The sequence below is a fragment of the Budorcas taxicolor genome, chromosome 15 (genome assembly GCF_023091745.1).
Source record: "Budorcas taxicolor isolate Tak-1 chromosome 15, Takin1.1, whole genome shotgun sequence".
Lineage (NCBI taxonomy): Eukaryota > Metazoa > Chordata > Mammalia > Artiodactyla > Bovidae > Budorcas > Budorcas taxicolor.
Window position 1 is genome coordinate 18,976,801 of NC_068924.1, and position 25,087 is coordinate 19,001,887.

Below are 25,087 nucleotides of genomic sequence, written 5' to 3' on the forward strand. Positions count from 1 at the left end.
GAACCTGCATATTCCTCAATTTCCTTTCCTTCTAATAACATTCACGACTACCACTGTAATCTCATTATGCTGTTTATCTCTGTTTTCTAGAAGCCCAGAATTCCCAGATCATTCTCATCTCATCCCTGAAATCTCATCTAAGACTTAAGACTTCCCTGCGATTCTCATCAAACTTGAACATCAACTCTTTTTACTCAACAACTCCTGAAACATTCCTACCATGCCCTTCAGAATTCAGTCACTCACCAGCAAAATTTCCCATTTCTTCAACATCATCTTTAAATATGCTCTCCTTGCTCAACTAAAACTTGGCTGGATTTCCCCTGAGGTTTCTGCTTCCCCTTCAGTGGTAGCATTTTATCTCTCACATTCCACATACCATAGGGTATGAATATGTGATACTTTGTCACTTCCAAAGTGAAATTGCCACTGTGAATGGCATATTAGACTATGCCACTTGCAGTCATTTATTAACACTTCATCCCACTCATTTACTTTAAAAAAAATTTATTTATTTTAATTGGAGGTTAATTACTTTACAATATTATGTTGGTTTTGCCATACATCAACATGAATCCGCCACATGTATACACGTGTTCCCCATCCTGAGCCCCCCTCCCTCCTTCCTACCTGTACCATCCCTCTGGGTCATCTCAGTGCACCAGCCCCAAGCATCCAGTATCATGCATCTAACCTGGACTGGCTGTTTGTTTCATATATGATATTATACATGTTTCAATGCCATTCTTCCAAATCATCCCACCTTCACTCTCTCCCACAGAGTCCAAAAGACTGTTCTATACATCCGTGTCTCTTTCGCTGTCTTGCATACAGGGTTATCATTACCATCTTTCTAAATTCCATATATATGTGTTAGTATACTGTATTGGTGTTTTTCTTTCTGGCTTGCTTCACTCTGTATAATAGGCTCCAGTTTCATCCACCTCATTAGAATGGATTCAAATGAATTCTTTTTAATGGTTGAGTAATGCTCCATTGTGTATATGTACCACAGCTTTCTTATCCATTCATCTGCTGATGGACATCTAGGTTCCTTCCATATCCTGGCTATTATAAACACCACTCATTTACTTTTAAATTTTAGCTCTTTCCAAAACCACTCCTATCAGTTTTGGGGGATGCCATTTTTCATAAAGGTAATTCTCCCAAGATTCTGGAATGTCAGTTGCTGAATTACCATACTTCAATAATCCTGTACCCCGCCCCAATATCCTAGTAATCCACTCTCACAGTTATATCTTATTATTACCAATAACTTCAAATTCTCCATTAACTAAATTTCAAAGACCTTTCAGTTCTAGTTCACCCTCTAAGTTACTCCACATCCAACTGTCTTTTAATTCATAGTTTCTATATCCACTGATCTCAAAACTGTTTCACTGTCCCTTTGCCCATCATGACTTCACTATTGCCCTTACAGTTTAAATTCCATAGCTCATCATTAAACACCAGCTTTTGCATAGATTCTCATCTCTTCAGCACCTCTCTGTATTTGTCACTTGTTGTTGTTCAGTTTCAAAGTTGTGTCCAACTCTTTGCAACCTGATGGACTATGGCACACCAGGCTTCTCTGCCTTTCATTATCTTCTAGATTATTTATCTCCTGGAGTATTTATCACACTAGGTAGTGAAATCCTGGCCTTTGTGAAATACAGTCTTCCATCTATCTTGTATCTGTTCCCCAATATATTCCCCAATGGTCAAAGAAAATCATAAACATGATTGTTATGGACTGAATGTTTGTATCTCCTCAAATTCATATGTTAAAACTGAATCTCCAATGTGATTGTATTTGGGGGTTGGGCCTTTGGAAGGTGGTTAGGTCATGAGGGTGAAACCATCATAAATATGATGAGTTTTCTTATAGAAGATGCCCTTCCCCTATGTGAGGACAGGGTAAAAAGATGGTCACCGGTGAACCAGAAAGTGGGCCCTCATTAAACACCCAATCTGCCTGTGTCTTGATCATAGACTACTCAGGCTTCAACACTGAAATAAATTTCTGTGGTTTGTAAGATCTAGTTTATGGTATTTTGTTATGGAAACTCGAGTTGACTAAGAAAACAATGCTAATTGAACTTTAAATTTATAACTACTAATTTCAAATAAATGCTTAGTATGGCTCTGCTATCTTAATATATATTTCTAGTTCTTTTATTCTTGTACACTTCTACATAACAATTGTGTGTTATACTCTTAAGCCTTCAGTATCTTCCTTCTCTTAAATTTCATCTGATAGCCTTGTTCATATTTCACTCAGAAAGGAAGTAAAAAGAAAGAAAAATTCCAAGTGCACTCAACATCACAGCTAACTACATGCCTGCATTCGTGCCCATTTTTATGCCTTCCTGCTTGTTATTATGGATTAATTTACCAATCTGGTTGGGACTAGACCCTTCACCTATACACTATGTCTCATATCTTTTCACTGACCCCAAGATATATTAATTCCCTCTTCTCTCTTGAACTATCAATTTTTCCATCTCTGTTTAATCATAATCTTAATTTTCACAGACTGTCATATCTCCTACCTGGAATAAAGCTTTTTATGACCCTAATCTCTCTTCCAGTGACTTCTCCATTTCTCTGTTCACATCTATAGCAAACATTTAAAAATATTTGTCTATATTTGTTATCTCTAATTCCTCTTCTTCTATTCTCACTTGCATTCACACAATTTAGGTATTTCCCTCTCTCTTACCTATTGAATCTACTCTCATCAAAGTTGCCATTCATGTCTTTGATGTTCTGATGTCCAGTGGTTAATTTATAGTCCACACCTTACTGGGTCTGTCAGCTGCCTTATATGTAGTCTTCTTCTTAAACTCTATTACTTAGCTTCTAGAATGCCGCACTTAAATCTTTGTCTTTGGCCTGCCTTACTGACTGCCCCTTCTTAGTTATTTTGCTTGTTTGTTTGGTTGATTGTTTTATTGGTTCTTCCTCATTGTTCTGATGTCTAAACTTTGGAATGCCTCAAGACTCAGATTCCTGGTCAGGATATTAAGATACTGCATGGCATCTGGACCCATCACTTCAGGGCAAATAGATGGGGAAACAATGGAAACAGTGACAGACTTTATTTTCTTGGACTCCAAAATCCCTGTGGATGGTGACTGTAGCCATGAAATTAAAAGACAGTTGCTGCTTGGAAAAAGTGAAAGTGAAAGTTACTCAGTCATATCCGACTCTTTGAGACCCCGTGGACTATACAGTCCATTGAATTCTTTAGGCTAGAATACTGGAGTGGGTATCCTGTCCCTTCTCCAGGGGATCTTTCCAACCCAAAGATCAAACCCAGGTGTCCCATATTGCAGGTGATTCTTTACCAGCTGAGCCATGAGGGGAGCCCTTGGAAGAAAAGGCTATGGCAAACCTAGACAGCATACTAAAAAACAGAGACATCACTTTGCCAACAAAGGTCCATATAGTCAAAGCTATGGTTTTTCCAGTAGTCATGTATGGATGTGAGAGTTGAAACATTAAGAAGGCTGAGCACTGAAAAATTGATGCTTTTGAATTATGGTATAAGAGAGGACTCTTGAGAGTCTTCTTGGATGAGTCCCTTGGATGCAAAGAGATCAAATCAGTCAATCATAAAGGAAATCAATTCCAAATATTCATTGGAAAGACTGATGCCAAAGCTGAAGATCCATTACTTCGGCCACCTGATGCGAAGGCTGACATTAGAAAAGACACTGATGCTGGGAAAGATTGAACGCAGGAGGAGAAGGGGACGACAGAGGATGAGATGGTTTGATGGCATCACCAACTCATGGACATGAGTTTAAGCAAGCTTTGGTATATGGTGAAAGACAAGGAAGCCTGGTGTGCTGCAGTCCATGGGGTCAAAAAGATTCGGACATGACTGATTGATTGAATGACAGCAAGGATACGTAGTAAAAATTGACCTTAGCTTTTGTTCTCAACAGAGCTGTGATGTTTGTGACTAGAATCTTACCACTTGAGAAGTGTAGCATTCAGAGTATCAGATAATTTAATTGGATTCCTCTTAGCTTCCTCACTCCATGGTTGCCATCCCCACCATCATCATTATCAGCATTATTATTATATTATCTAGGATTTGTTTTCCCCCTTTTGGCCTTGCAGCACAATGTGAAGATCCTGACCAGGGATCAAACTTATGCCCCCTGCCCCCACAGAGCCATTGTTTCAATTTCTACTTTAAAAAAACTTGCACTTTATTTGGAGTAAGGTGGATTTTTTTTGTTTTTTTTTAACATAAGTATGTGGTGTCATCAGAGTGCCAGCAGTGTTTGGTTTCCATGAATGAACCTTGAGGATGAACGTTTCTAAACTTCCCTGTAAGTGCATTATGTAAAAGTCTGGACCTGCTCAAAAGCCTGTTCATCTCAAAGTACTCAGTATACTGAGATCCTTTCTTTACCCTTCCTATCTGCCTCAGCAGCACTTTAAATTGTTTATTAGAGCAGTTATTTACTCAGAATGTTAATGGAGAGGACTAGCATACTCAGCTGTTAAATTACAATGACAATTTAGAAATTTCGTGCCACCTTAATCTTGGAGCTTGGTCTGCTAATAAAGGAAACAGAGTCAAGGTGATTTTCAGATCATTTTAACAGGATAACTAATATAAAGGGATGAGAATTTCTATCCTGGACTGCTTTTCATTTCAAAGTTGATGAGGACACTGCTCTGTTGCACAAAAGACAGAAAATTTATAAGGGTATGCAAGGCAGATTACGGTGTGACCTGGCTGTTAAATTTTTCATTTGTACCATAAACAAAGAATGAGAAACATTTACTACCCATTTCAAAGATAACTATACATGGAAAGAAACTGTGGAGTGGGAGCAGGCACAATTAAGTTTCAATCTTTAAAATGTCATTGCATTTTAGAGATTTCTGTATATGGCTTTTGCTCTGAATTTTTTATTTTCTTATTAAAATTTATAAAACTCCTACCTCCTTTGATGAACAAGTCACTGAAGAGTAGCAAGCAAGGTATCATAGCTTCCAATTGTATCATAGATCCTGGACTAAATGTCATCCCAGCATTTCAGTGTAGCAGTTATTAGCATGAGTTGATGTTCTTATCTTTATAATCTGCTTACACTACAATACAAAGCCCTGATAAAAATCTGTATGCCTGCATAAGATGAATTATTATCCTGGGTATTGGCAGAAAGTTCAATTTGGAAATGCAAAATAAACTGTCTGAAATTTTAGTGACCATGTACTATTAGTATAGTGGATTAGTATAATGGTTCCAAATATTTTGTCCTGTGCTCAGAAGATGAGGAGGGAGATTTAACATAAACTTTCTGTTAGGGACATCAAGGGACATTTAGAAGACTGAATGTTTATCTCCTTTGATGTGAATCAATTGGATCCAACCATGCCCTAGCGTTCAACTCAGGTCAGCAGTTAGTAATCCCTTCTTATTTAGGTAATATTGATCACAATGTTTCCATTTTTGCCCTCCTTTACTTCTCATATAAGGGTCCTCTATTTTCTAAGTATTGTTTTTATTTATTTATTTGTGTGCATGTGTATGTATATATATATGTGATCTATGTATATACATGGGTGTGCATATACATATACATATATCATAGTTAACTCTTTCAACTACTTTCAAAGTATATTATTATTCAAGAAAGAGGTATGTCATTAATATATAGGAAGCATTTTAGTTAAACTGATAGAAGGATTATTTTTTTCAGACTTAAAATTGACTTTTTCATATTTACAGTAACTCTTTAGCATAAGATAATAAATATTTGTGCACATTCAAAGATGCTAAAGTAATCATGTGTGATAAATATTAGTCATTGGGGACTTAACAAATGTACTCAGGGTCCTTTGAGACTCTATTGTTCCATTTTTATTGGTGTGAATTAGACATGAAGTTGTAAGCAAGACTATGATGCATTGATATAAGGAAGGCATTGTAAGTAGATAGCTCACAGCAATGTTTTATTTTGCCAACATATTTTAACATTATTTGATTTGCCAACACTTAAAGATTGAGAGTTTCTCACAGAAATTTTGGATTTTCTGCTTTGTTTTGAAATGTTGGGGATCTGGGGACACTTGATCTATATTCAGTGGTAAGCTAGTAGATGTTTAACATCTTGCTCTCTCTGAGGAAATTATAATTTGTATCATTTACAGATTTCTGTGATATAAATACTTCTACCATGGTTGATTTCAAGCTATCAATGTGACATTACTCAAGTGGAGTTGAGAAGAGATGCATGCAATCTGTTCTTGCAAACCAGTGTGAGCCAGCTCACACATTTATATTTCTTCTCAGCACAACTGGCTAAAGCTGCTAGTTGACCCCTTTAGATGAGGCACAGTCTCTTTAGTTCTTCCTTCTGGCAACTGTGTTGCTTATTTAGGTGACCTGCTAATTCAGAGGGGTTATGTTTGTATCTGTGACCTCTGGCAGAAGAAATAATTATGTTGAGAATTAAGGCCTGGGACCGTGGAAAATGAGAGAAGCTCAAAGTTATTTAAGGAGGCATCATGTAGTTCAGGCTTTTGGTTGGAAAGAGCTGACAATTATGAGAATACGATAAATCAGACAGGAGAAGTAGATTAAAAGCATTGTGCTGATCAATATCTGTGCATTTGTAGCTCCAGTCATTTTCTGGGGAGTGTGGCCTCTACAGAAACTAGTACACAAAAAAGTTAGAGCAGTGATGGTAGCACTCCTAGGATTACAATGTTGGATCATTAGAAGTAAGTTGGATTGGGAGGCAGCCTCCTGGGCTGTCTATGTAGGCTGGTGGCCTGAGAAAAATCTAGTGATTTGGGCCTCATGACTGATCGGGGCCTCTGGGAGGGCCAGATAGCTGCCTAATCTTTAAGACTTAACATACCTACTCTGGTCCTCAGTATACTCTACTGAATCTGCTTTCATGAACCAGAGCAGAGCCTGCTCAGAAATGCCACATATGATTTTGAGGATTGCACACTGCACAATTCGGGGAGTACATTTTCCACAGAGCATGATTTGGATGATCCCTCCTTCTTAACTGTTCAGTACATTAGCCTGTGCTCCATACTTGTGTGGAAATAAATGAAGACCAACCAAATAACAACAGTAAAAGGCTATTCATTCAGGTCTTGCTATAGAAAGAGGATTAGCCATTGTCACTTGCATTTTAGCAAAGACTCAAAGACAAGTAGAAAAGTGGGAAAACTTTATAGTGGGAAAAAGGGAAAGCTTCCGGTATGCCCTGATTGGAAGATGTTTTCAGAAAGCCATACTGCTGCTGCTGCTACTGCTGCTAAGTCGTGTCAGTCGTGTCCGACTCTGTGCAACCCCATAGATGGCAGCCCACCAGGCTCCCCCGTCCTTGGGATTCTCCAGGCAAGAACAATGGAGTGGGTTGCCATTTCCATCTCCAATGCATGAAAGTGAAAAGTGAAAGTGTAGTCGCTCAGTCGTGTCCAACTCCTAGTAACCCCATGGACTGCAGCCTACCAGGCTCCTCCGTCCATGCGATTTCCCAGGCAAGAGTACTGGAGTGGGGTGCCATTGCCTTCTCAGGAAGCCATAGGCAGGCTAACTAGAAGCAGAGTATCTTATGCGGTATATATTTGACTTTCTCTGACTGGTCCTAAATATGAAGTGGGAATAGAAATCAGAGAAGCTGTCAGTTATTAGTCAAGTTCTTGTCATTTTGAGACAATTGTTACAGAAGTTATTGTTTGCCTTTTTGGATTGTTGTTAGAGCAATCTGGTCTCCTGCAAGACTGACTTACAACAGGCTGGCTTCCTAGGCTGATTATTGTATATAAAGGAGTAGGTTTCCTGGGCAGGTTGCTGTAGGTTGTGGGTCAGAGTTCTGTTTTTACATATGGTTTGGCTGTTGTCTGTATATTCAGTCTCCCACCTAGTGGTCCAGACTGGCTTTCTTATTGACTGCCTTTTCTCTGCCAAGCATTACTATTTCTGAGGGTAGTTTCACAATGAGTCTGTCAATATCAGGTTTTCCAACAGTTAAAATAAGTTTTACAGAGGCATGTTTTAGGCGATATGATACTGTAATTTATTATAAAAAACATGATAGATTTTCATTGACTGTTTCTAGCACATAGCTCTTAAACCCTAGGAATTAGGTATTGAGAGCCATAACGGTGTCTTCTACTATGTAAACGAGATGACTTTTGGAAAGTATCTAAAGATGAGGGCTAGTTGCCCTCTGGTTGCCAGGGAAACCAACCATGTGACTAGAAAGTTAGGACCTTCAGTCTCACTCCTCAACCTTCAGGCAACGGGGAGGCGCTGAAGATTAAATTCAACTGCCAAAGGACAGTGGTGTCTATGTAATGAATCCTACAGAAAAACCCAAAAGGATGGGGTTTGCTTGCTCTGGGTTGGTGAACATGTGGAGATGCAGGACGAGTCGTGGTTTCACAGAGCGTGGAATCTGCTCATCCTTTCCCATATACCTTGCTCTATGCATTTCTTCCATCTCGCTATTTCTGAGTTGCATTCATTTTAAAATTAGTGGCTAAATTGATAAGTAAAATGCTTCTATGAGTCCTGTGAGCTGCTCTAGCAAATTAATTGAACCCAAGAAGGGGACTGTTGAAATCTCTGGTCTATATCCTGTCAGTCAGAGGCAACAACCTGGACTTGTGATTGGCATCTGAAGTCGGGGGAGAGCAATCTTGCAGTACTGAGGCCTCAAACTGTGGGACCTGATGCAGTCTCCAGGTTGAGTGTCAAAGTTGAGCTGAATTGTAGGACACACCACTGGCATCAGAGAATTGCTTGATGACATGAACAAAGACTACATACATTGTAATTGGGTAGCAGAATCACAGTGGTGGGAATAGGAGATGGGTGGAGATGGAGTAGAATGGTCCATATTACACAGCTTCAAATGGAAGTAGGAATAAACTAAAGAGAAACACTGGACTCTCTGACAGATCAGGGCCAAGAGACCTGGAACTTTTTAGTACTGACTCTGTTGTATTTGGGGGGCTTCCCCAGTAGCTCAGTAGTAAAGAATCTGCCTGCAGTGCAGGAGCTACTGGAGACACAGGTTTGGTACCTGGGTCAGGAGGATCCCCTGGAGAAGAGCATGGCAACCCACTCCATTATTCTTGCCTGGAGAATCCCAAGGACAGAAGAGCCTGGGGGGGGGCTATAGTCCATGGGGTTGCAAAGAGTCAAACATGACTGAAACGACTTAGCACGTACTGTTGTATTTGAAGGATGCCAGCATTTTAACTTAGACTTAGGGGAGGAGGGGGTTTCCATATACAATGATAACTAATCTAAGTTGCCCATGCTGAAATATCCAAACCAAGTGAAAGGGTTAAATATATCTAGTGTACTTAACTTCTACGGGTGGAAAAATTAAAGCCAAAGAGGTTGTTATAAAATACAGATAAAATACAGATAGCTTATATGAAAATAGACTATATTAAAGCTTCTGCTAGTTATTCTTTTCTGTAGGTGACCTGCCCTCATGGATCAATTCTTTTTTTGGGTTTGACTTTCTCTTCAGTGATTATCCTCTTAATGGATCACAGCCTTGTCATGGCAAAGGGGCTTGCATAACTCAATGAAGGTATGAACAATGCTATGCAGGGCCAGCCAAGAATGTCAGGTCACAGAAAAGAGTTTGACAAAATGTAGTGCACTGGAGGAGGGATAGCAAAACATTCTAATATTCTTGCCACAAGAACTGCATGAACAATATGAAAAGGCAAAAAGATAGGATACCAGAACATGAGCCATCAGGTCAGGAGTCTGATATGCTACTGGGGAAGAGAATAAGGCAATTACTAATAGCTCAAGAAAGAATGAAGTGCCTGGGCCAAATTAGAAATGATGCTCAGTTGTGAATGTTTCTGGGGGTGAAAGTAAAGTCCTATGCTATAAAGAACAATAGTGCATCAGAATGTGGAATGTTAGGTCCATGAATCAAGATAAAGTGGTCAAGCAGAAGATTCCGTGTGGGTTTTATCAGTGGCTCAGTGGTAAAGCATCCATCTGTAATGAAGGGGACATGGGAGACTCACAGGTTCGAACTTTGGGTTGGGAAGATCCCATGGAGAAGGAAATGGCAACCCACATAGTATTCTTGCCTGGAAACTCCCATGGACAAAGGAGCTTGGTGGGTAACAGTTCATGGGGTCAAAAAGAGTCAGAAACAACTGAGCACACATGCAAGCAGGAGATAAAAAGATTGAACATCTATGTCTTAGGAATCAGTGAACAAAAATGGACGGGAATTGTTGCATGTAATTAGGATGATCATTATATCTACTACTGTAGGCAAGAATCCCTTAGAAGAAATGGAGCAGCCCTCATAGTCAACAAAAGAGTCTGTAATGCAGTACTTGGGTGCAGTCTCAAAACTGACAAGATGGTCTACGTTCATTTCCAAGGCAAACCATTCAACATCACAGTAATCTAAGTCTATGGCCCAACCACTAACGCCAAAGAAGCTGAATGATTCTATGAAGACCTACAAGAGCTTCTAGAACTAACATGAAAAAAAGATATCCTTTTCATCACAGGGGATTGAAGTGTAAAAGGAGAAGTCAAGAGATACCTGGGATAAAGGGCTAGTTGGACCTTGGAGTAAAAAATGAAGCAGGGAGAAGGCTGAGTTTGGTCAAGAGAACTCACTGGTCAGAGAAGACACCCACTTCCAACAACACAAAAACAACTCTACACATGGACAATCGCCAGATGGTAAATAGTGAAATCAGATTGATTATATTCTTTGCAACTGAAGATGGAGAAGCTCTACACAGTCAGCAAAAACAAGACCTGGAGTGAGCTGTGGCTAATAATCATGAAGCCTTATTGCAAAATTCAGGCTTAAATTGAAAAAAGTAGGGAAAACCACTAGGCCATTTAGATATGACATAAATCAAATTCTTCATGATTATACAATGACAAATAGAGTCAAGGAAGTGACAAATAGATTCAAGGGATTTGATCTGTTAGGCAGAATGACTGAAAAACTACGGAAGGAGGTTAGTAGCATTGTACAGTAGGTGTTAATCAAAATCATCACAGAGGAAAAGAAATGCAAAAAATCAAAGTGATTATCTGAGGAAGACCTTACAAATAGCTGAGAAAAGAAGAGAAGTGAAAGTTAAGGGAAAAAGCAAAAGATAGACCCAACTGAATGCAGAGTTTCCGAGAATAACAAGATAAGAAGACCTCCTTAATGAACAATGCAGAAATAGAGGAAAACATTAGAATGGGAAAGACTAGAGATCTATTCAAGAAAACTGGAGATGCTTGGGGCTGGTGCACTGAGACGACTCAGAGGGATGGTACGGGGAGGGAGCAGGGAGGGGGGTCCAGGATGGGGAACACGTGTATACCTGTGGCAGATTCATGTTGATGTATGGCAAAACCAATACAATATTGTAAAGTAATTAACCTCCAATTAAAATAAATAAATTTATATTAAAAAAAAATAACGACAACAAAAAAAAACTGGAGATAACCAGGGAATGTTTCATGCAAGGATGGGCACCATATAGGGCAGAAACAATAAGGACCTAACAGAAGCAGAAGAGATTAAGAAGAGATAGCAAGAATACACAGAAGAACTGTACAAAAAAGGTCTTAATGACCTGGATAATGACAATGGTTTATTGTCACTCACCTAGAGCTAGACATCCTGGACCGTGAAATCAGTTCAATTCAGTCACTCAGTCATGTCCGAATCTCTGCAACCGCATGGGCTGCAGCAGTGTGAAGTCAAGTGGGCCTTAGAAAACATTACTATGAACAAAACTAGTGGAGGTGATGGAATTTCAGTTGAGCTATTTAGAATCCTGAAAATGCTGTGCTCAACATGTCAGCAAATTTGAAAAACATAGCAGTTGCCACAGGACTGAAAAAGATCAGTTCTCATTACAGTCTCAAAGAAGGGCTATGCCAAAGAATGTTCAAACTACTGTACAATTGTGCTCATTTCTCATACTAGCAAGGTTTTGCTCAAAATACTTCAAGCTAGGCTTCAGCAGTATGTGAATTTAGAACTTCCAGATGTACAAGCTGGGTTTAGAAAAGGCAGAGAGGGAGGTTCAGGATGGGGAACACGTGTAACACGTGGTAGATTCATGTTGATGTATGGCAAAACCAATACAATATTGTAAAGTATTAAAATAAACAAATTTATATTAAAAAAATTAAAAAAAGAAAAGGCAGTGGAACCAAATTGCCATCACTGGATGAATCATAGAGAAAGCAAGGGAAGTCCAGAAAAACATCTACTTCTGCTTCATTGACTATGCAAAAGCCTTTGACCATGTGTATCACAAAAAACTGTGGAAAATTCTTAAAGAGATGAGAATATCAAACCACCTTACCTACCTCCTGAAACTTGTATACAGGTCAAGAAACAACAGTTCGAATCGAACATGGCAAAATGGACTGGTTCAAAACTGGGAAAAGAGTATGACAGTATTGTCACTCTGCTTATTCAAATTATATGCAGGGTACATCATGCGGAATGTCAGGCTTGATGAATCACAAGGTGGAGTCAAGACTGCTGGGAGAAATCTCAACAACCTCAGCTATGCAGATAGGTGATACCACTCCAATGGCAGAAAGTTAAGAGGAATTAAAGAACCTCTTGATGAGGGCAAAAGATAAGAGTGAAAATGCTGGCTTAAAACTCAACATTCAAAAAACTAAGATCATGGTGTCTGAGCCCATCACTTCATGGCAAGCAGAAGGGGGAAATGTGGGAATAAGACAGATTTTATTTTCATGGGTTCCAAAATCACTGGGAATGGTGACTGCAGCCATAAAATTCAAAGATGCTTGCTCTTTGGAAGGAAAGCTACGACAAATTTAGATGTATAGTAAAAAGCAGAGACATAACTTTGCTGACATAAGTCCATATAATCAAATTTATGGTTTTTCCACTCATGGATATAAGAGTTGGGCCATAAAGAAGGCTGAGTGACAAAGAATTGATGCTTTTGAATTGTGGTGTTGGAGAAGACTTGGAGAGTCCCTTGGACAGTATAGAGATCAAACCAGCTAATCCTAAAGAAAATCAACCCTGAATAGTCATTGGAAGGACTGATGCTGAAGCTGAAACTCCAATACTTTGGCCACCTGATGCAAAGAGCTGACTCACTGGAAAAGACCCCAAAGCTGAGAAAGGTGGAAGGCAAAAGGACAAGGGGCTGGCAGAGAATGAGATGGTTAGATAGCATCACAGACTCAATGTATATGACTTTGAGTAAATTCCTGGAGATAGGGAAGGACGGGAGAGCCTGATATGCTGCAGTCCATGGGGTCGCAAAGAATCAGACATGACTTAGTGACTAATAAGCAACAACATCTCTGCAATGAGAGCAGGGGCTGTGCTCTGCATGTTTTGCAATTACTCATAGAGCAGCTTTGATGCCTTCAACATATTGCTAGCTGGTTAAGTTGTGCAGCTTTTTAAAAGAGAAAAAGTTCTCCAAGATAAGGCAAAGCAGCAGGCTATGTTATGTGCATAGCCAACTGAAGCAGCTATTTTAGAGAAGGCTGTGACCTGTGGTTAGCCAAGCTTATGTGTCCTTGGTCAATAGATTCACCTCTTGTCCCCATCGAGAGGTAACACTACCACTTATTTTCCATATAAACTTGATAAATGGTATGTGAACAGTTGAGCTTCAAAATTCCTTTGGTTAAAAATTGAAACTTTGCTCTTAAAAGTTTGAATTTTCCTGGATTTCTATTTTTCATTCTATTTCCACTTTTCTACTCTTTCTTCCTTCAATACTGTTTTTCTCCATCCGATGACATTGAAATTTACCATGATTTTCTACTTCCTTTCAATAAAGTTCCAACTTTTAAAGATATTTTCTTATCAATTAGAATCAAAGAAATAAAAGTGAAGATAAAAAATTCCTCTCATTTTGCCTTATCTTAACATGCAATATGAAGACTTTCCCTCATTTTATCCTTTCTTTTTCTTCCCATATCTCTCTTTTTCTTCATGTCTTTTACTCATTCTCTTTAGCTTGTGTTTGTGCCCTTTAACTTAGCTGTGCTGTGATATTGCTTAGCATGATGGCAGTTCAGAGGTCAAGGACACATTATTGAATCTGCTCTGTACTGCATTCATGCCACACCATGTCCAACGGTGTTTTCTGGTTTGACAATGATGTCACCAGAAAACACTTTCTTCCCCAGATAACATATTGAACTTTTCAACTCCAACTACCCAAGCTAGATCCTTAGCTTTAAAACAAAAACTGTTTTGCATTATTTGTCGTGATGTCTGTTCAACTTCATTAAAACGTGTAGAAAAGCATGGAGGCATTACTGCTTTGTCCTAAGATTGTGACAGTACTGGGCGTGTTAGTTGCTCAGTTGTGTCCAACTCTTTGTGACCTCGTGGACTAGAGCCTGCCAGGCTTTCTATCCATGGAATTCTCCAGGCAAAATAATGGAGTGGGTTGCCATTCCCTTCACCAGGGGATCTTTCCAACCCAGGGATTGAATCCAGGTTTCCTGCATTGCAGGCAGACTCTTTTATCAACTGAGCCACCAGGAAAACTCTGATGATACTGGGAAGTTACTGGCATTTTGGTTTTTTTCACCTACTGTGTAATGTAAGGTCATTTGCTGATAAACGATGAATGCTTTGAGTTAATGCTTAAATGTTTAGATGTTTATGCTAATTGTCTTCAGAAAGGCAATTTTTTTTTTTTAATTTTTTGAGCACTCAGCTCAAAAGCGAGCAATAGGTGCTTTTATGAGAAGAAAAGATTGCTCTTTTCTCCTGGCAAACATTCCTCCTGCCAGGGTGGATAATGGCTTAGTGAATGCTGGGATGGCTGTGCTTCTGCCTGCACTTGCCCCTTTGAGCTGGCAGTGTTAGAGGATTCCCTCCACCATGAAGTGCACTGGTCACATGCTGCTTTCAACAATGCCTACTATGTCTATCAGGGTTTCACCACAGAAATAGAACTGATGGGACACAGATAATGTGAGACAGAGAGAGAGGTAAACAGACAGATTGACAAAGAGAAAAAGAGAGAACTTTATTGAAAGAATTGCCTTGCAGGATAATGAGGGGTGGCTAAGGGAAGTCCAAAATCCAAACAGCGGCCATCAGGACAGGTAGGCTGGAGTCTCAAGTTGAGCCTTCTGTCCATGGGATTTCTTCACCTGGGAAGACTGAATTCTGATTTTAAAGCCTTTCAATTGCTTATATCAGGCCCACCCAGATATCTAAGTTTTATTATTTAGACTAAAACTGATTATAGACTTAAATCACATCTACAAATACCTTCACAGCAACACTCAATGTTTAATTGGATAACTGTGACCATAGCTTAGCCATCCATGCATCCGTGCTCAGTCATGTCTGATTCTTTGTGACCCCATGGACTCCTCACCAAACTCCTCTGTCCATGGAGTTTTCCAGACAAGAATACTGGAGTGGGTTGCCATATCCTTCTCCAGATGATCTTGCCAACCCAGGGACTGGAGCCGCGTCTCCTGAGTTTCTTGCATTCGCAAGTAATATCTTTACCACGGAGCCATCTGGGAAGACCAACCTTAAAACTACCACAACTGCCAGAGTTACAGAGGCCCCTTTTCCAGAGATATCTCTCAGGATCTTCCTTGGGAAGGGGGGTGGGAGGGAGTCTATGCCCTCATTGAAAGAGCATCCACTGCCAGTGCATAACTGCTCTGGGGTTACCAAAGGTTTGTCTGTCCTCTTGCCTTGATATGGAGATGATTTGCAGTGTAGTTCATGCTCCAGCGTCCCCCACTGTGAATCAGACCTAAGTTAGACTTTACCTGAGGCCACATCCCATGTGCTATCGTACTTCCCTCCCCTGTCCACAGGTTTTTCATAAGGAACATCCACTCAGTAAATCACCTGCACCAGAATCCCTGTCTCAGGCTCTGCTTCTAGGGATCCTAATCTATGACAGTGCTTTATGCAATGAACACTATTCCATAGCACCAGCAGTTTGTGAGTGCTGCTGCTGCTGCTAAGTTTCTTCAGTCGTGTCCAACTCTGTGCGACCCCATAGATGGCAGCCAACCAGGCTCCCCTATCCCTGGGATTCTCCAGGCAAAAACACTGAGTGGGTTGCCATTTCCTTCTCCAATGCATGAAAGTGAAAAGTGAAAGTGAAGTTGCTCAGTCGTGTCCGACTCCTAGCAACCCCATGGACTGTAGCCTACCAGGCTCCTGGGCCCATGGGATTTTCCAGGCAAGAGTGCTGGAGTAGGATGCAATGCCTTCTCTGAGTCTGTGAGGGGGCCTCCCTTATTTTCCTTTGTAAAGCCTTCTGCCTCTTTCGCCTAATCTTGTTCTTCTAGAAATGCTTTTTTTTTTTTAAATCAGATTTACTCCATCAGTGCAATACTTTGGAGCTGGCAAAACTGTAGAGCGTCCATACGTAGTTCAAGGCTCAACTTGAGACTCCAGCCTATCTGTCTTGATGGCCGCTTTTTTGATTTTGGACTTCCCTAGCCACCCCTCATTATCCTGCAAGACAATTCTTTCAGTTAAGCTCTCTCGTTCTCTCTCTGTCAATCTGTCTGTTTACCTGTCTCTCTCTCTGTCTCACATTATCTGTGTCCCATCAGTTCTGAGCCCACAGTTCCAGTGGGCTCCAGGCACTAAAGGAAGTTTATAATATTTTTTTTACTCTCACCTTTATTTTATTTTTTGTTATTGCTCTTCCTCCCCACCCTCATGTCTGTTCCATTCCGATTTTCCTCTCTCCCATTCTCCTTCCTGTTCCAGTTTCTAATGCCTGGGGCCTGCTAGTGGCAGTCCGTGGGCATTACTCAGCCCAGCCAGGAGCCCACAAGGGTAAGAAAGCTGCTAACCTTTGTTCTTTCATTAATATAATATCAACTGCCCACAGAACTTGTTATCACAAGAGAGTCTACCTGGATTCTTCTGTGGCATTTGGCTTTTGATTTCTCCTTGTTCTTAGGTTATCCATTCCAAATTCTCCCTTGGTCTCCCCTACCACTGGTGTAGTACAGCCTAGTCTTCCGCACTGTCATCCCATTACCAGTAACCGTCACACTGCCCCCCCCCCCCCGGCCCCCCTGCCCCATTCAGCTCCTTAGACGTAGCATCTGAGGCTTTGAGGGGCAATTCCTGCTACTGCTTCTCTATTAGGGACCAAGATAGAAGATACCTGTTTATTCCCAGATTCCAGAGACATAAATCTTAAGGATGAGCCCTGAGCAGATGGAAATCTGAGCGACTGAACTGATAGCCTGTCTCTCTATCCTTGTTGGGTCATCCTCAAATGGATCACTCCCTGCACTGGGTCATCTGTCTTATGGTATTCTCAATAGCTTAACTTGTCCTGGTGGGGAGCCTTCCCACCACAGTTTTCAAGTAATTCTTTCTGAAAAGCCTCTGATTTGACCAGTCTTTGGACCTCTGCAGGGATAGCATCTGCTTTGCGGCTCTCTAAAATCAAGGAATTTGTCTTCATCTATATCTCTTATCTTGCAATCAGAACTAGAGTGGTTAAGAATTTTTTGAGTTCTCTACACTGATTTTCAGACTTTTTTTCTTTTTCTTGAAAGTGTTTATACTTACTGTCTACATACCATGATTATGGCTCTACTTTGGACTGCATTACCACCTCAAATGTCCCCCCTTTAAGAGTCCAGACTCTGCTTCCTTATTTTCTAACCATGGCCCCCCTGAGTTTTTTTTTTTTTTTCTAATTTATTTATTTTAACTGGAGGCTAATTACTTTACAATATTGTAGTGGTTTTTGCCATACATTGACTTGAATCAGCCATGGGTGTATATGTGTCCCCCACCCTGAAGCCCCCTCCCACCTCCCTCCCACCCCATCCCTCAGGGTTGTCCCAGTGCCCCGGCTTTGAGTGCCCTGTTTCATACATATATTCTCACTGCCTGGGTTTTGTTTCCCCTCGCTTTATTTCAACACCTATAAGTGCCCTGACCGTCCTGTCTCCTCCTTGTCCATATCTGCACCTGCTTTCTCTTTTCCTACTTCTGCCTGGTATCTTCAGCCAGTCACCTCAGTTGCTCTCTGGTTAACACTCTCGAAACCCCTCTCCTCTCTGTTGAGTGAAGACTGGAAAAAAAAACTCATTAAAGCAGAAATTGATTTTACCCTTAATGTCTTCTACAAGTAATGCTATATATCCTTGGACTGCCGTCTTTTTTTTTAATTTATTTTTTATTGAAGGATAATTTCTTTACAGAATTTTGCTATTTTCTGCCAAACCTCAACATGAATCAGCCATAGGTATACATATATCCCTTCCCTTCTGAAACTCCCTCCCATCTCCCTCCCTGTCCCACTCCTCTAAGTTGGTACAGAGCCCCTGTTTGAATTTCCTGAGCCATACAGCAAATACCCATTGGCTATCTATTTTTCATATGGTAATGTAGGTTTCCGTCTTACTCTTTCCATACATCTCACCTCTCCTCCCCTCTCCCCATGTCCACAGGTCTATTCTCTATGTCTGTTTTTCCATTATTTCCCTGTTTATAAATTCTTCAGTACCATTTTTCTAGATTTCATATATGTGTGTGAGAATATGGTATTTATCATTTTCTTTCTGACTCACTTCACTCTGTATAAAGAAGTTATGGTATATGTACACAATGAAATTTTACTCAGCCATAAAAAAGGAATGCATTTGAGTCAGTTCTAATGAGGTGGATAAACCTGGACTGTCTTCTTGCCTAATACAATCAATAGCTCTTCCAAAATCATAGATATTTGCTGTTGTTAACTTAAATTGTTGTATGAAGTTATGACAAATATTTTCTGAATAGGCACAAAGATAGAAGTCATAAGACATAGATTCTCTCAAATTCCTGCTTTCTCATCATTTATTTGTGCATTAATTTATACATTATTTGTTATATATTATTTATTATATTATGTATATACACATGAATAGTATACATATTATATGTGCATTATTACATATATAGTATATAGTACTTTATATCTAGTACACAATATGTGTTATTCCATCTTATATGTTATAACTAATACAATATAAATTTACATATTATATATTAGGTTAGTAAATTTGCATACATCCTAAAATGCCATTGCCTCCTATGCCAGAAACCATGCTTTGCATTCACAAAATCTTTTCATTTTCCTCTTCCTGAGCATCTAGGAAAGCAATGTAATTAAGGGTGGGCCTTGTGACTAGTTCTGCCCAGGGACCTATAAGCAGATGTGATTATTCATCTAAGGCCAAAATATAGAAAAGCAAAAAATGTGAGTTCTCTGCATTTCTTCTTTCTTTCTGTGACTCCCTGTATGATGCAGATGGTTTAAACTCTGTAGATGATTTAGACACTATAGCTGCAGAATACCTGCCACAGTGCAGGCATGTGTCCCACTCCCCAGAAGGGAACTAGCAGAGAGCCTGCAGTGGGTTTTCATGAACAAGGGTTGAAGCTATATATATTCTGCCTCTGAAACTGAGGGATTTATTTGTTACTAACATGAAATATATGTCTTTCCTTTCTTAGGGAAAGAGATGTTGTTCCTTTGTAAGGATTTTGCTGACCATCTATTATATGGCAGACCCTGTAGGCAATTTTCTGAACACATCATACATTTTCATCCTTCCAGCCTCATTCTTGTCTGTCATCTCAGTCTAAGTCTTAGGCCTTAGGTCAAATTCCAGTTCTATTTTTAGATGTATGACCTTAATTAGACGACTTAGATTCCTCAATAATAGCAAAGTGATAATAAGACCTTGTCAAAGTGTTGCTTTTTAGAATTGAACAAACTTGTGTACACAGAAGCCTTCACTGCAATCCCTGATTCCTAAGGGAAAATGCTAGCAGGAGCTCCTCAGTGATTTGACCGCCTTTCTCTTTGTTTTCCCCTTATTAAAATCCTAGACATCCTTCCAGGCTTACCTCAAATATGACCTCTTTTCCCATTAAAATGGTTTCCTATTTTCCTTTGCAATCACTCAGCACAATGTATGTCCTTTTGTTTAGCCTTATTTTATTCTGCCTGGAATGAGAATTATTTGTTCACACATCTTACTGCTTTCTAGTAGATTTTAAACTTAAGGGCAGAGACATCTACCTCTTTTATCCTTTGTATTTTCTTCTTTCTCACAGCACCCAGTGAGCATCTAGCAAGTAGGAGGTATTCAATGATGTTTATTTAAATGAAACGAAATGAAGCCTAACGGGTTTTGCAAATAAAATGGACTTGCCTTTTCCCAGAACCTCAAAGACATTTTGGCGAAGAGGGGAAATCAAATAGGCAGTTTACCCGGCACATATTCTCTAAATCATTAGCAAGGTTAAAATGAGAGATTCGTGTTGACTTGAAGCTATAACAAAGAATATTTGCAGTGAGCTCTGTTTTATGAGGAAGTCATTCTACATGGATTTTGCACAGCAACTGTTGATAACAAAGACATGCCACAGAGCTATCTGACAGTTTTCTCTACAGATCCCATTCCACACTCAGCTTTGGACTCAGAGCTTAACTTAGCTTGCATAATGTCTGTCAGAGAGGAAGAAAGCTGCAACTTGAAAGTCTTAGAAGGCAGTGAAAGAAAGATGAAACATGCAAAGGCATTTTGGCTTTTTTTGTCTTTTCACAGTCTTGACCACAAGATTTAAAAAAATAAATAAATAAAAGTAATTGCAATGGCAAAGATTGAGATATTTAGGAGAAAACAGAAGTAGTGTATGCACTTTTTTTTCATTTTTCATTGAAATATAATTGCTTTACAGACTTTTGCTGTTTTCTGTTAGACCTCAGCATGAATCAGCCATAGATATACATATATCCCAAGTGTTTGCTGCTGGGTTTTTTTCTTTCAAATTAATAATAGTTGTCACTGGAATAGTTCATGGAATTATGGTTGAAATAATTTTTAAAATTTACTTGTAATAGAAGAATGGTAAAATGCCTTGCTACTGCTGCTGCTGTTTTGTCGCTAAGTTGTGTCCAACTCTTTTGTGACCCCATGACCTGTAGCCCTCTAGACTCTTCTGTCCGTGGGATTTCCCAGGCAAGAATACTGGAATGAATTGCCATTTCTTTCTCCAGGGGATCTTGCCAACCTAGGAATCATACCTGAGGCTCCTGAATTGGCAGGCAGATTATTTACCACTGAACCACTTGGGAAGCCTGGTAAAATACATTATGTACAGTAAACCAAAGGAACATTATAAGACATTAACAAAACCATATTTTTTAGGATATATATTAACTGAAAAAAGGTAAGAGCAAGAAGGAGCAGCTCAATTAAATATATATGTCTCAAAAATTTCATGAGTGAGTGAGTGAAGTCACTCAGTCGTGTCAAACTCTTTGTGACCCCATGCACTGCAACCCACCAGGCTCCTCCATCCATAGCATTCTCCAGGCAAGAGTATGTGTACAAATAGAGAACACCCAGAAAGAAATACATCAAAACATTAATAACATGCATTCTTTTAAAGTTTTGTCTGACAGTACTATGGATAATTTTAATATTTTAAATATTTACTTTTCCATATGTCACTTTAAATTATTATAGCATTTTCTCTTAACTTTCCCTTTATTTCTGTTGCACTAACAGAAAGCAAAAGACAACTTACTTTGACTTACTGTAATGGTAACATTTAGGTACTTATGGGTTACACACAACTGCAAACATTTTTCATAAATGTTTATCTTATTTTTATAACAATTCTGCTATTATTTGTTCTTATTTTCCAGATGAAGGAAAATAAATACATGAAAATGTTAAGGAAAATGTTCACGACAATCCATTTAGTAAGTGCCAGAGTTCAGATTTAACATCAGATTACTCGCTCCAGATCTGAGCTCATAATATTAGACCCAGGGTAACTCCTAGGATACAGGGAAGGGAGGCAGGTCTGCAGTGACATGAGTGTGTATTGTTTTAGGTAAACCATATTCCCAGCTCAGTTTGTTGAGGGTGGTGAGGAAAATCAGGGACTGATTCTAGAAAGCAGAAAAGGAAGTCTCTGAATATCAGGGCAGCAGCGTTCCCTAGAAAAACAAGCCCAAACTGCAAACTATTTTCATTTAAAATGAGTTCTCAGTTATTCAGGGCCTAAGTGATGGCTATAGAACTTGAAAGTCTTTAAAAGTTTTTGACAAGAGACTGGCAGTTAACACTTTGCATTGTTTTTGTTTGTTTGTTTTTTAATAAGAAAATCATGCTTAATTTGTAATATGTCTTACAGTAAAAGGGCATCTTTAATATAAAATATTATATATATATAATTATATATATATCTTCCAAATCAATAAGTAAAAAATCAGGAAAAAGTGAAAAGTATAAGAACAGCCAATTCACAAAGAAACAGATCTGACCAGAAAGTCCATGGAAAAAATAATCTTTCTCATTAAGAATTTCAAAATTAAACAACAGAATATAGTACTTATTTCTGCTTTAAATTGAGATATAATTGACACACAACATCGTACTAAGTTTAAATATACAACAATGGATATATGAATATAATGCAAAATGACCACACAGTAATTTAATTAACATCCATTACCACACATAGTTGCAATTTTATTATATTCTGTTCTGTTCAGCAAATATTATTTGAGAATATATTATCATGAGGGCAAGTCTTCATGAAAATGACTTTGAAGGATCAATTGGAGTGACAGGAGGTTGGAAGCTGTCATGACCCATTGAGATAAGGTTCTAGAACTTAGGAGAAAGATCAAGTCATGTTTAGCATACAGGCAAGAATTTTAACTGCATCTGCATACTGCTTTACAGTTTCCAGTGTGATCTCTTAAACCATTGTATTTATTTTTATTTTATGCAGCTAGCAACTCTATCTGAGTGAAATTCACCCATTCCAGTCCATTTTATTTCACTGATTCCTAGAATGTCGACGTTCACTCTTGCCATCTCTTGTTTGACCACTTCCAATCTGCCTTGATTCATGGACCTGACATTCTAGGTTCTTATGCGATATTGCTTTTTACAGCATCAGACCTTGCTTCTCTCACCAGTCACACCCACGGCTGGGTATTCTTTTTGCTTTGGCTTCATCCCTTCATTCTTTCTGGAGTTATTTCTCCACTGATCTCCAGTAGCATATTGGGCACCTACTGACCTGGGGAGTTCCTCTTTCAGTATCCTATCATTTTGCCTTTTCATACTGTTCATGGGGTTCTCAAGGCAAGAATACTGAAGTGGTTTGCCTTTCCCTTCTCCAGTGGACCACAATCTGTCAGACCTCTCCATCATGACCCGCCCATCTTGGGTTGCCCTGTGGGCATGGCTTAGTTTCACTGAGTTAGACAACTCCGGGAGTTGGTGATGGACAGGGAGGCCTGGTGTGCTGTGATTCATGGAGTCACAAAGAGTTGGACACGACTGAGTGACTGAACTGAACTGAACTGAACAACTCTATAAAATAGAAAGACAAACAGCACTTGCCAAGTACTCACTATCTGTTAGGCACTGCCTTAGAATTTTTGCACATCTTAGCTAATGCAACCTTCTTAAAAGCTTCTTTCAGGCAGTCTTGGTTACATATTAAGTAACTAAAGCTCAGAAGAATGAATTAGCTTCTGCGTGGTCACATACTATAAGCTAAGGGTCCCCACTGAATCCACATATGGAACTCTGTCCCTTGAACCACATGCGTGGAGTCTGGGTCAGCTAAGGCCTAGATATTGGAACAAATGCATTTCTACAGAAGAGTTGCTCTTAAACAACTTGGTACCTATTTCAGCTTCGTTGCTACCTTTTAAAAAAAGTTCCAGTTAGGTTCTCAAAAACTCTCCAGTTCTACCTACTATTCATCATCTGGATCCACATGATACTTTTATGGTTCCCTGCCTAGAGGCCCTAGGCTTTGGATTTAATTTTTCCTCCTCATTAGCCTTCATTGGAATTGTGCTCAGCAAAGGTCATTCCTGAACTACTGCCTATTTTTATAAGTAAAGTTTTATTGGACTGCAGCCATGCTCAGTTATTCATGTCTATCTGTGGCTTTTTGTTTTTATGCTACAATGGCAGAGTTGAATAGTTGCCAGAGCAACTAGCTTTCAATCCCTAAATTATTTGCTATTTGGCCCTTTACAAAACAGCTAATCATAATATGTTTGTCACATCATTTACCTGGGTCCTATGTTTCTATTTATCCCGAGTGCTATTTGAGTTCAATTCCATCTTTGTTCTATGCCCATCAGCATTAAGCCAGCCCTGTCATTCCCTGGCCCACTCCATACGTTGTCATGAACATGAGTTGAGCAAAAGACAGAAGGATAGCTCTGGCCTTGGAGAAGTTCACAGTCACAAGAAACAAGGAAAAACAGAACTGCTAAAAAACAAGGTTGCTGAGGCTATTAGAAGCCAATAGACAGATTCTCTCCTTAAAACAGGCTTTAATGGTGGCTAGAGTTGGAAAGAAAAAAAAAAAAAAAACCTTGAGGACAATGTGAAATGAGAAGTCTACTGAATCTGGTCATTAGTAGATCACTGGTGACCTTTGGAACTATATTATGAGGGCTGCAAACCAAATTTCCAGTAGTGAAGAAGATAATGATTTGGTCTTCCAAAATGGCTTTGCATTATAGGCTGCACTTTCTTCCTAACTAATTTCTCCATGGGCAATTTTGTGATTTTGTTTCCTTATTTAACTGCTATACACATTTAGAAGAGTTAGTTATGCTCATCATCATTTGTAATCAAGCAGCTGTTGCATTTGAAGGATCTCTTGGTAGCCACATTGACGCATTTACACTCTGATTGTTTTGTTTGTAGGTTGCATAATTTTTTTTCTTTTTATGAAGCTGGGGAGATATAACTTTTGCCCCTATATATGCTCCTTGAATCCCTGGTAGCAGAAGTTGTGGAATGTTAGTGAGGTCACATCTTTGCTGGTAGACAGAGAGATCAATGGCTTTCAGGTGATAATGAGATGTCCTCAGAATTTATACCATTGTGAGAGAGCTGATGGTTCCCTGCTGACCCATTAGACCTTTCTTTTAAATGGACAACAAAAGGTATACATTTTCAGCATGCATAAATTTTAGTCATCAGGCTTGGATATTC